A 13,156-nucleotide genomic window follows, 5' to 3' on the forward strand; every position below is an offset into this window, starting at 1 on the left:
AGATACATTTTCTGTTAAGGAAGAATAAATCATAACACTAATTTTAAAAAGGTTTGAAGTGAGATGAAAATATAATTGTAAAGCAGAAATCAATTCACAAGATTATTTCACTGAATGGATATCAATTTTTTTTTGGTACTGGGGATCGAACTCATGACCTTGCAGTTGCGAGGCAGGTGGTGGAACCACTGAGCTAAATTTCTGGCCCTCCATTTTTTTTGGATACCCATTTTATAAGTGGAAAAACTGAAGGAAAAGACTATGTGCCTTGTTCTAGATTCTAAAGTTCACTCATGAATGGAGCAAGAAACAGATATTTCTCCTCTAATATCAATTAAAATACATAACTCACAAGATCTTTTTAATATTGATCTTTTATAGATCTATAAAAACTGAAATGTTGATTTATTTCCACATTGTAAGAAAAGTTTCATATAAAATTTTCAAAACATATTTTGAAAAGTATTTCTTTGGGTATTTTCAGTCTGTGGTATGGTGTCTAGATTTTTTTCTTTTTCTTTTTTTTTTTCTTAAGATTTTCACAGGGAGTGGAGAGGAAAAATTAAGTTTAATCATAGGACAGTTCTGACCTAGAAATAGAAAAAAAAGAGACTATTATCCATAGAAAAACTAAAACAGATCTATAAGGGGGAAGTCACTACATCATTTCTCTTTATGTGGCTGCAAAGGAAAAGTTACCAAGCTTTTGTTGCTTGAACAAGGATAGGGATTTTCTTATAAGATTTTGAAAGATTTTGTAGTTGAAAAGTAATGTGAAAAACAGTAACTTCTGTCACTGAATGATTGCTATAAGGCTCAGCATCTTCAATAAAAAGATGCTTCTGTTCAATTTCCGGTCACATCAAATTCTCATTACAAGCAGCTAAATCCCATCTTTTCTTGAGCCAGACTGAATCAAAAGCAGAAGCTTTATGCATTGAGTTTTGCAACAGACACTTACATCCCATACATTCCAGATCACAAAGCAAATTCTAGGGTTTTTCTCTCTTGATGAATTCTGGGATTGGATGTCAAGCTTCAAGGACACCAGGAGCCATGAAGTAAGGTGACCAAAGTGCCCTTGAAGAAAAAACCCAGTTGCTTTCTGAAAACAGAACTGTCCAGTTCCACTTGCTTGCATAAAATATATTTTTTGTTGAAGGGAAAAAATAAAGGATTTCTGAGAGTTTTATTCAGATTCTATGAGAAAAATAAAACTAGAGACAAAAAAGTCCCTTAGGTAAATAACCCAAAAGTCTATTCCATAATTTCCATGTCATTTTCTCTTCTTATGATATCTGCATATATTAGATATTTCTATATTTCCTATGGTCTGGTGAGAAAGCAAAGTTAAAGGACAATGTAGATAAAAATCCTAGGTAGACTGTGGAAATCAAGCTGAGAAGGTGCAGACATCAATAATGAATGCTAAGGTTCTGCAAGCTCTAAGTCAAAGCATCCCTCACATTCCCAGGAAGAAGGCCAATGGCCATCCCCTTAAGATGGCTCTGACCTTTAAAGAAAGCCCTGGTTAGCACTGAAGAGTCCCTCTGGTAGGCAGAAAGATGAATGCCACTTTAAAAAGAAAACAGGTCAACTGATATGACAGAATGAAAGCACAGATTTTTCAAGGTAATAAAGCAGAAAAGAAAGGTAAAATTCAAGGATACAAAAATGATGGTTTTTTCCCTTATATATGAGTGTATAGTTTGCTGTGCTTGGGAACGTTGGCTTCTTTTAAAAACAACTAAATCCAAGTAATTAACTGAATAGCATATCCTTATATGTAGATCTGTTGAATAGAAGCAAAGAGTACTCCAGATTAGGCCAACTGAAGATAATTCAGGTGACCGAGATGGAGAAGAACCAGCACCACTTGGTAGTGGATTGGTTTGAAGACTAAAATGAAATGATGCCTCTTATTTATAAACAAGAGCAGTGATATTAATTGAAAATTAGAATCCAATTTGTATTACACTATAAATGGCAATCAGTCAGTCATATACATTACACTCAAGGAACAGATTGCAAAAAATAGCCATGACATGTTCTAGTGCCTCCAATCCAGAAGTGAAGTCTCTTTGCCCATTTTTCAACTGGAGCTGGTGTTGTGACTTGCTTTGACTAATAGAAAGTGATGGAAAAGATATTGTGCCAATTCTGAGCATAAGCCTCAAAAGGATTTGCAGCCTTCCCCCACTTCTGCCTTTCTCTCTTTCTGCTACCTCCATTTGTCAAGCTCAGAGACAGGGCCAGCCTTCCAGAGGATGAGTCCTGGCCAAACTACTGCTATTTCTCCACCCAACAATCAGCCCATCTCTAGAACACAGTCACCTCTCTGAGAGGCATGGATCACAGATAAATGAGCAAGCACACCTGAGTCAGAAGAACTGCCCAGCTGACCTCAGACCTTGTTGAAGACCCAGAGAATTATGAGTTAAACAAGCAGTTGTTATTTCAGGGCGATTTGTTCCACAGCCAAAGATAGACTTAATCTATTCTTTTTATTGATATATGTTTGTAATACATAAAAATTACATTCATCTCAGAGAAGTGGTACATACGGATATAGCATCTTAATCATTTTCACTTGTCTTTTCCCCTCCCAACCTTCTCCTCTCCTCCTATCACCACATTCCCTTCCCCTCTCCACTAGTCTAATAAGCTTCTTGCAAATTTTTAACATAATTTGCCAAACCTTTACAGAATGTGACCAAGGTGCCAGGCATACCGACAAAGCTTGCTAACAGTGCTCTGGAGAGACAGAACTCCCTGTGCACCTGGGGAGGCCAGCAAGGCTCCTGCAGAGGCAGCTGAGCCATGACATGAAATAAATTCACATGTGGCCAGGGGAAGTATGGTGAGAGAGGTGTTTCAGACAAAGTGAACAGTAAACTTATGAAGAAGTAAATGGCAAGGTATGAGCTGAGAGGTGAAGGGATTTATAGCAGTAGAAATTTAGGTTTTAGTTAAGGAATGGCAAAAAACAAGATTAAAGAAATTAGTAAGAAACAGACCATGGAAGGTTTTACTCCCATAAATACCTTGGATAGAAATATATTGATATAGTAATCCTCAAACATTAGGGCACGTAAAAACCATCTGGTGTCATTACACATAGAGATTGTAGGCTACTCTATCAGTCATAAAGACTTACTGGTTCAGTAATTCTTTGAAGAAGCCTAGACTGGGGCTTCAAATTCTTTTAATTCTGCATTTATGCTATCCAACCTCAGAGGATCTGCTACAAGTTGTTCATGGATAACATTGTGAAAAACATCACTGTAGGCAATGAAACGGCTCCTGAAATGATTCGAAGAGTGAGTTTTTATTCTTATACTGTTTTATTGTTTTCAGGTCAGCATTTACAACTGGTTTTCTTTTTTTGCCTGGAATCTGGTAGGTAGATGTAAATATTCAGAAAGAAGTAACAGGAAAAACAATCTGAACTAGGAGAGTAGGAGGAAGGCTGATGACCAGTATGTGGAACAGTGAGGCTGGACTGCCAGAGACTTGTTGACTGGAAAAATGGACCAGTGGTGCAAGGTGGACCAGTAACAGATAGCACCAGATGAAATTGGATTGGAGACAGCCTGGAGATGTCCAGAAAGCTCTGGTTTGGGAGCTTCAGATACAGAATCTGGAGTTATCACCATACAGCTAGCAAATCCCAAAGCATGGGACTTGAGAGCCCCAGGGACCGAGAACAGAAAAGGACAAAATAAGAGGCATGACAGAACCGAAAGGGTAAGTGAGAAGTAAACAGCAGCTTAGGCAGGGTGAGCAGAAACTACAACCGCGGTGCAGAGAAAGCCATGGGGATGACAGTGATGTAACTTTCCCTGCAGCTATGAAGCAGCTCGTTCTGAGTAAACTGCCATATAGGGTTGTCCCATTTAAAAATTAAAATTTGCATTTTTTTTTCCTGATCCTTCTCCATCCAGTGTCACTAGAGTTTTAGGTGCAGAAGACTAAACGAAATGGATTGAAAAGTTACTGGAAGTAAAAATGTGACAGTAAAATGTATACAATTATTTTAACAAAGCTCGAGGTTTGCAAGTATTTTAAGAATACTTAAAAAAGGAGATAAGGAGTTTCACACCTTGGTGAACAGTCTTTCAGAGTTTCTCTGTCCATTAGATAACTTTAAATCAAGTGGATCTTTAAGATATATATCATGTACACATATATTATACATAAGTATTTGTAAGAAATGTCTTTTTCACTACAAGATGCTGTCATTTTGAATATTAATAACCTGTATCATATCAGGACTGACAAAAATTTTCTATAAAGAGACAGATAGAAAACACTGCAGGCTTTGTGAGCCTTAGTCCCTGCATCAGCTACTGAACTGTGGCTCTGCCCGGTAGTAGGAAAAAGCCTTGGCTGATAGGTAAATTAGTGCACAGGTAACCAGGCCCATAGGTTCTTGTTGACCAAACCCTGATCTGTATCATAATTTTTGATTATTTCACACTGCTTATGGCTATACTATAAATTATTAAACCAATCTCACTTTAAAAAGTGTTTTTCAGAGATTTCCAAATGTTTAAAAATTTACATATAAATATGTTTAATGTAGTCTTATATACTGCTATATTAAAAAATATAAAAATAGAAGCAACATGAATATTCATCAAAGGAGATTGTTTTCTGGAACAATAATTTGTGAAAGAAATTGTCATTTTTTTCAAATTGGTTAATTTAGAAGACTAAGTATATTTTCATTTATTTCCTGAATTATCTTGTCCCCAACTCTGATCAATTTTTCAATTGAAGAAATTTGAAAAAAATTAAAAAACAATTAATAATATGTATGCTCCTATTATTTTTACTTCATCAAGACAGGATGATAGAAATATATAAGACTATGTAGTCTATACAACTTATTCAGATTTCTCTAATTGTCCCAGAAATTCTCATTTTGGTTCAGGATTACTTTGCCTGTACTTATCCTGTTTCCTTAGCCTGTTTACTATGAAACAGTTCCTTAGTATTTCCTAGTCTTTCCTAGTACCTCAGCACTAATGAATCCACCTAATACCCAGCTTTTGGTTTCTAAATACTATTCTCCAATAAAAGAAAACCAAGTCTTCCTGGAGAAACAGTTGAATCTAGAGCTAGGCCAGAGGAATTATAAGAGGAATTTATAATATCTTGTGCCTGAAAATATGTAAGTGCTTGGTGGGGGTGGGGTAAGGAGGAGGAGAATGAGGAGGAGGAGGACTAGGGTAATTTGAATCTCAGAGTGGAAACAACAAAATAAATCATGATAGTAATGGATTGTAAAGCATGGAATATCATAAAGATCCACATGCCTGTACTGACATAAGTAAGTCAATGAACAAATAAGTGGATGGATAAATAAATAACAGTGGAGGAACTTTTCTTTACTATAAAATTCCAGTTAGTATCTATTGATTAAGGTGTGATTGAAACTGGAAATTACTCTTTGGAAGACACCAAAATAATAACTCTTTCAAGCAAGAACAGTCAATGGTATGATAAAATTAGCATAATGTTGTGATAAATAACAAGATATTAAAATATTCTCAAATCATTTCCCCATGAGACACTTACTATGCACAAAGATATATAGTACCAGTGTAACGGAGCAACTTGGCAGATGCCACCTTCACCAACTGATCAAAGTTAACATTTTCATTAATGGAATAAATTGACATCAAAGTGCCTTCTGATATGATGTGACTAAGAAGGCCACAACCTCATTTTTTGGTACCCTTGCCAAAAAGCAAAACTGAATTTAAATATGAGGAAACATCAGAGAAAATGTACTGTATGCCAGAGCCTAACCGACCTCCTATTAGACTCATGAGGGTACACAATGATGTGTTAGATGCACTTGCAGTTTGGCCTTCATTCAGCTCACAGAGAGATTCATTTAAGGACTTTTAAGAAGAAAAATTGCAGAATGAGAGCCATGCCTCAAGGAGATTAGACAGGCAGTGGAGGGAAGGATACAAAATGAAGGGGGTAGACATGAAAGCGAGAGAAAACACTGAAGCCTGTAACGGATCCATTACATGACTGCAGGCCCACAGTCATAATAATCTAAACTAGGGTAATGGCCACAGAAGTGGAGAAGAGGAGAGCGAGCAGAGAAATAATATGAAGAATAATCAAAATGATTTTCCACTCATCGACTAGGAAGGGGAGGGAGAAGCAGGGAAAGGAAGATCCCACCTCACTAACTTGCGCACATGAGTATGCAGGTAGGAGGGCAGTCAGTGGGAGTAGACATCGGGGCATTGTTTTGCACAACTATTTCAGGTATGATTGGCACATCCTAAAGAGAGTGTCCAGCTGGAAGCAGGAAAGATAAAACTGCTGTATGGGCAATGAGGATCACACTTCAGAACGACTGGAGTTCGACAAGAAACTGAATTTAAAGACGATACATAACTTGTTTAGTATTACAAAGCAGCAAGAGGGAAAACCAGGATTTACCCAGTTCTTCTAAGTTCAAAAGTTTCTATGGCTCACAGGAACTTCGGTGTATATCAGGACTCTGGAAAGGGTTAGAAAGAATTGTAAACCTTTGCAATTATCGCCTCTAAGGGCACAAAAAAAGTCAGATACATGTGCAAAATTATAAGCAACTCATTAAAAAAAGCAAAAGAATAAGTGAAGTTCTCTTTTTCTCTGGGAGTTTCACTGGACTTCATACAAAAATCAGGACTATTTTTAGAGCGTCCACAAGATTTCGGTCACTCTGACTGGCTGTCAGGGCCTAGTAGGCTTCATAGGTCACCCACTCAAATGCCATTAGCTTACACATTCGGTGTCTTCTCCTACACATTCAAACAATGACATAGAAGTAGAGTGGAAAAGACACTGATATAATGTGATTTCGACTAGGTCTCAAGCTATTTTAAGAGCAATCAAGAGCTAGACTTCTCAACCACGATTTCTTTATAAATTGGCAGCATTGCATTCCAAATAACTACTTTGAGGAAAAGTACCACCCTTGGAATAAATTCAAATCCATGCCCAGCAGAATAATTGTGGTCATCTTGGAATGTGAGTGGAGCAGCCACTGTCCACCCCCAGGAGAGGCCTTGGGTAGGAGCTGCTGATCAATAATTATAACCAGTTACTCTTGCAGCCTCCTCCTGGTGGTGAAGAGGGCTGCTTGTGAACCCAGACTCTCCATCAGCCTTTCATTACGTAAGATGACAAGGCTGAGAAAAGCAAAGCAGCTCAACCTTTCTGCAGAAAGAGGAAAATAAAAACGAAAACAACCTCTTTCATCTTAGCTAATATATTAAAAGGCTGAATGAATATATGCTGAAATAAGTAAGTTTATTTCTGCTAAATACTTTTTTAAAATTTCCAATACCCACAATAACAGTGAAGTAGATATATGCATATTGGGAAAAGTACACATGAAAAGATATATTCCTTACATACAGAGCTTGTCTTACATTACCACAGTTAAAGAAATCACACTGTTAAATCCTGCCTAACCACAGTTCATTACATACTCTAAGGAAGATTTCTCATTATTGCTCTTTATTTATTTATGCTCCTGAAAAGGAATAAAATAAATACCTAATTCAGATACTGTCAAACCACACTCTACTTTCTTCAATTATAATACAAATTTACTTAAGACACTGCTTGCCTCCAACAACCATATATTTCAAAACAGAGACTCCATGAGATTTGTTAGGAACAGCTGCATGCTTGGAATGGAGTACAGCTTCAATGAAAGGACTACAGTCCAGAGCCCCACTGGGAGAGGCTGTGAACTCTGGCCTCAGCCCTTAGCCCTTTTCATTCTTTCCCTCCGATGATAGTTTGATTTCTATTAATTTCCCCTTCCCTTTTTCTTTCTGTTGCATAGAATTATAACATATAAAGTAAAATAGCAGTCTGATCTTACCAAGGAAGTTATTTTTCTCAAGTCGTTTCTTTCATTTTCAAATTGGTTCCTGGCTCCAGCCTTTATCAAACCTGAAACCTCATCATTCCTGGTGACTCACCAAGGTTCAAAGTCTGTCATCTTCCTGGCAAGGGATTCTTGCCATTTTCCTCATATACAAATGGTGTTTAGCAATGTTTAAACAGTAACTAAATGAAGAGTAAGAAATGGATCTGGATCTTGGCCTTCATTGCTATCATCATTTTTTTTCTTCTCTGTTTAATATCAGATAAATTTGTAAGCACCATGAAGAAGTTAATGAAAACTGTACACTTAATATTTTTCCATAAATGCCCAGCTTAGTAAAGTGACAACTCTAAAAACATGGCATCTTTCTCATCACTGATGTATCGAGAGCAGAAGGAATAATTAGTAATCCTGGTAGGTGGTCATACATACACTTAACAGCTACTGAGCATGGTATTATTTGATATCATATATGGCAAGAAACAAATATGCACTACTTAGGATTGAGGCTGAATTGCCTCTCAAGTATCAAATACATGTTTTTAAACTCAGTAGGTGATAATTCAGTAGTTTAGGGAAAAATTTCATAGGCATATGGACAAATTGGTATGGTAATTGCAGAGAATCATTAATACTTACAGGTCAGAAGGCCTGACCTTTTCAAATGTAATCATTTTGCTGAGGCTAGAAATTAAAAATAAAATAACTGTTGTGGTGTTTACCTAATATGTTTTAGGTAAATGAGATCAGATTAATGAATCATTTAAGTATACTATTTAATCTTTTTATTATGTACATGGGCACAAGTGGAAAAGACTATACAAACATACTGTCCCTCTGTCTTATAAACTCCAGATGGGCACTTGAAGACATGAAAGAAAGGAAAACCTACAGTCTTCCTTTATTTATCTAAATTTTGACCTCATCTTCGGAAAAGGTGAAGGGTAAATGGTTCGATCCCATATCCTTCTGGAATAGACAGTATCAATTTCTTAGCAATGCCAGCACCACTTAGTCCATCACATCAGAGACATTTTCTTCACAAAAATATTACTAGGGAAAATCCTTCTTAAGCAGCTTTTACAACGCAAAGAAAACAACACCAAAAAGTAGAAAGAGCATCTAAAATCCATATAAACAGCACATTATTAGGAACAGATACAAAAAATGAACAGCAAATGAACATGTGAAAGTACCTAACTGCATATAGGCATGGAATTGTGCTGCTAAAAAGAACATGTTCCTCTATATGTTTAAATATATTCCCACTCCAACCAGAATAATTTGTTCACTTTTAGTTTATTTCTGCAGCATGGAGGATTGAACCCGGGGCCTTTGAGCTGAGCTATATCCCCAATCCCTCTTTTGTTCTTTTTTTTTAAATTTTGAGACAGGGTCTCACTATTTTGCCCACACCAGGCTCTTATTTGCAATTCTCCTACATCAACCTTCCAGAGTGCTGTGATTTCAGCCTGGGCTGCCATGCCCGACTTACTTTTGGTTATAAACTACCACATAGTGGTCTGTTCCAAGTGCTTTATCAATATCAAATCACTGGATATATGTAGCAAATAAGCTTATGAAGTAAAGAACATTTATCATATCTATTTTACAGAGGGGAGAAACTGGGCAAAAGAGGTCAGGACTGGAACTCATGTAGTCTATACAAGGATCTCCACCTTTAATACTGCCCTGCTGTGGTATCTGGTTATTCATTCCTATCTCCACAATATAGTTATTAAATTTTTGTCTAAAACACAAACACCCCAAAAATTGAGGTTTGTAGTCTAAGAAGATAAGTTTCAAAGTCATCACTATCTTCCAAATTCACAAATTCACTGAATATGTGTTTTCTTTCCTGTAAAGCTTTCATTTAAAACATGGGTTCACCCAAAAAATGAAAAATGCTTTCATCCGCCACTAATAAAGACTACAGTGATCAGGTCCATTAAAATATATGTAGACTTAACAAATGCCACCTCTCAAACATAAATTTCCTCTATATAGAAAACACACAGGTATTAAAAAAATCAATATTATTTTTCTTTCTGTAAATACGATTTATTGTTTTGGTTGAGTAGCTAGGTGTAAGAATCAATAAGAACACTACTCCCATCTCAAAAAAATTACAGGAGTTGGGAATAAATAAAACTATGAAAAAATAGAGTGTGCTTCTTTATAAGGAACTGCAGTATGCCCTAAAGAAGTCACATTGTTTTTCAGTGTCCATGAAACAACAGAGAGAAGCCCATATTGCTTCCTTATGTATTTGTTTCATACCAAACCATGACTGATTTTCAATGACATTAATAACATGTTCTCTTGCTAAACAATAACATCTCAGAAGCACCATCTTCTTTTTCCTAAATGCCTGAACACCCATTTGAAAATTAACTTAGAGCACTCATTATCTTTGTTCCTAGAGCCACCAAAAATTTTCCACACCTTATGAAAATTAAGCAATATTTTATTGCAATTTTTTCATTAGGCCATAAGAAGATAACCTTTCCTAAAATGCTATAATTTGGGGGAGAGGGATGAAATACAAATTGAAAGTGTGGCAAAATATAATTTTTAGCTAATTTAGGTGAGAAAAAGATTTGGTAATGGACAAGTGACTATGAATCCATATGAAGGCAGGATCTGAGTTGATTCTGAACTAAGATTCTCTATGATCAAAACATTTGAAACTACATTTAAAAGAATAAAAGGAAATGCATTAGTAATTTTTAAACAATTTAATTTATGTCAATATTTCTACTTTCACAGATCTCAGATGAACTCTTAATCATTGAATTCACCACAAGTAGCACATTTGAGAGCATGCGCAGCTTAGTTATTAATGAATTTTATTGCCTTCTCCTTTATTTCAGGCCTCATTTCTCTTCTGCTACACTTCTTAAAACCCCCTCCCCAGGGAAGACATCTCCTTTTCCCCAGTAAGAATTCAAAGTCCCACATAAGTCCTTTCCTCTCATCCTAAAGATGTATCTTGTAACTACCTAGTCTTCTACCTGGCTCATACTAAAAGCTCTCTTTTTACTGATGCCAACCCACATACTCAAAGAGCTCCAGGAGTCTTCACTGATCCCCCAAACTAGGAGAACATGGAATGGGCCAGGAGATATGGGGACAAGACGGGCGGCCTTGTCATTCCTAGCTAGAAACCTTAAAGTACATTCAGAAAAGCTGTGAACACCCTCACTCTCATCTTCCTCCTTCTAATTTTCCATTTGATCCTTTACCATGACTTCTCTCACTCCATCAACCAAGCTAATGTGAGCAAAGATTTTTAATTTTTAAAAAATTGTATAGAAATATATACTATATATATAATATGGTGAAATGATTACTTCAGTCAAACAAATTAACTTTTTTATCACCTTCCACTAGATTTTCTTATATGGAAGAAGTTGACTAATCAAAACTTATATATTCTAATTAATATTTATGTTTAAAGTAGGCTGGTAATGATTACACATTATTATAAATTCCTATGAATCTTTGTTGTTTTATTCATTAGCAATCTCTATCCTTGTAACATGTACTCAGTCAACAAATTTTTGCATACATACCATAACCATCTCCTTGGAAAAAATTGAAGAATAATTATTCCATAACCATAGATTGAAAACATTTCCACAATAAGTGAAATAGTAAGCTTTATTAATAGCCAGGGGGTGGAATACAATGATTCTATGAGGGCTTTGGCAAAATAATGACAAAGAGTTCATTAGAATGAGATTATTCAAATAGTAAAGAGAACACTAGTTAAAGAAATCATAGACCAATATTTCAGCCAATTGATATTTCAAAGGCTATGCCAAAAATAGTGTATAATTCTATCTCATATATAGAAACATACAGTAATGTTTACTAATTAAATAAATGACAGTAAAAGAATGGATGGATTTTGTGGTTTATGTAAGGAAAATTAAGTTTGTGAATATTCAGCCATTTTCTCAGTTCTGTATCATTGCTTTATAGTTAATCAATAGTAAAGATTTGTGGTTTTGGATTGTCAGTGATAAGTTCCATTAATTTTACTTTTTTATTCTAGAACTCTTCATGTCTTTGACAATCACATGTAAAATCGCTGGCCTGTTCCCAGTTAGATCTAACAGCCTCTGTATTGTTGCCATGTAAAACTGAGAAACTCTGCTCAGTGGGGTAAGGAAATGATTCTGCCCTGAGCCAATTATGATTGTGCCCAGGGCAGGGCTGAGAGCATGGTATACCTGTGAAACTCAGCTGCAGAGTGCAGCCATTCCTGAAGGCTGCCCAGTAACAAGTGAGAAGTGTGTCATATTGGGACGGAAACAGAGAAATACACAAGGATTTAGTGATTTGAGATGTTCAAGAGCATGACTTTTCAAAATGTGGGTGAAAATGCTCCAGCTCTCCATGAAATCAACTCTCTGAGCTTAGACTAGCTTCCTACATTTCCTGTACATCTCTTCAATTTATTGTAAATGTGAGTGAATAATATTTATCTTTAATGATTCTGCGTTCCATGGTTGGTATGCAATATTCAGTGAATGGCTGACAAGTATTAAGAAGGTACTTATAGAGTCCGGGGATTTAGCTCAGTGGCACCGTGCCTGCCTTACAAGCGCAAGGTCCTGAGTTCAATCCCTGGTACCAAAAATTTTTTAAAAGGTACTTACATAAAATGTAAACTTATTTACATTCATACATAAAAAATCCAATCAATATTCTGTATCTGTAGATTCAACCAACTGTGGATCAAAAAGATTTGAAAAAAAAGTTGTGTCTGTACTGACCATGTACAGAATTCTTTTTCTTGTCATTATCCCCTAAAGCATACAGCAAAGGAGCTATTTACACACCATTTACTTTGTCCTAGGTATTATCAGTAATCTAGAAATGATTTAAAATCCACAGGAAATGCGCACAGGTTACACACACATATTGCATTGTTTTGTATAAGGGACTTAAGCATCCATAGATTTTTGGTATCCATTGGATGTACTGGCACTAATTCCCCACTGATACCATGGGATAACTGTATTTAGAAATACTTAAATACATATATCCTTATCTTTCTGCAACTGCTATAGTTTGAATGTATCCCCTCAAAGTCTGTATGCTGGAAAATCAATCAACAATGCAAGTTACTGGCTGGCAGAGTCTATTGACAAGTGTTTAGTTCATGAGAACAGAGTAATGTTCATTACCACAGGAGTGGGTTTGTTTGTTACAAAAGCAAGTTTGACCCTT

The 13,156-nt window shown here is 36.1% G+C and overlaps 1 protein-coding gene across 24 annotated transcripts in view; it reads right to left on the reverse strand.

Moving 5' to 3' along the window:
- Inpp4b (inositol polyphosphate-4-phosphatase type II B) overlaps positions 1-13,156 on the reverse strand; it is a 1,082,298-nt gene that overhangs the window by 508,426 nt on the left and 560,716 nt on the right. For 2 of the 24 annotated variants that reach the window (XM_087193389.1, XM_013067131.3), the window contains exon 1: positions 7,910-7,998. The exons of 17 other annotated variants lie outside the window; for them this stretch is intronic. The gene's annotated coding sequence lies outside the window, so the exon portion shown is untranslated. Of the gene's footprint in view, positions 1-7,909; positions 7,999-13,156 lie in introns of those variants that run through there. 5 more of the 24 variants (XM_087193386.1, XM_087193388.1, XM_013067130.3 and 2 more) reach the window with 4 other exon arrangements.

The sequence above is a fragment of the Heterocephalus glaber genome, unplaced genomic scaffold, assembly GCF_053883595.1.
Source record: "Heterocephalus glaber isolate CG9 unplaced genomic scaffold, H.glaber_assembly_v1.0 deba00001587, whole genome shotgun sequence".
Taxonomy (NCBI): Eukaryota; Metazoa; Chordata; class Mammalia; order Rodentia; family Bathyergidae; genus Heterocephalus; species Heterocephalus glaber.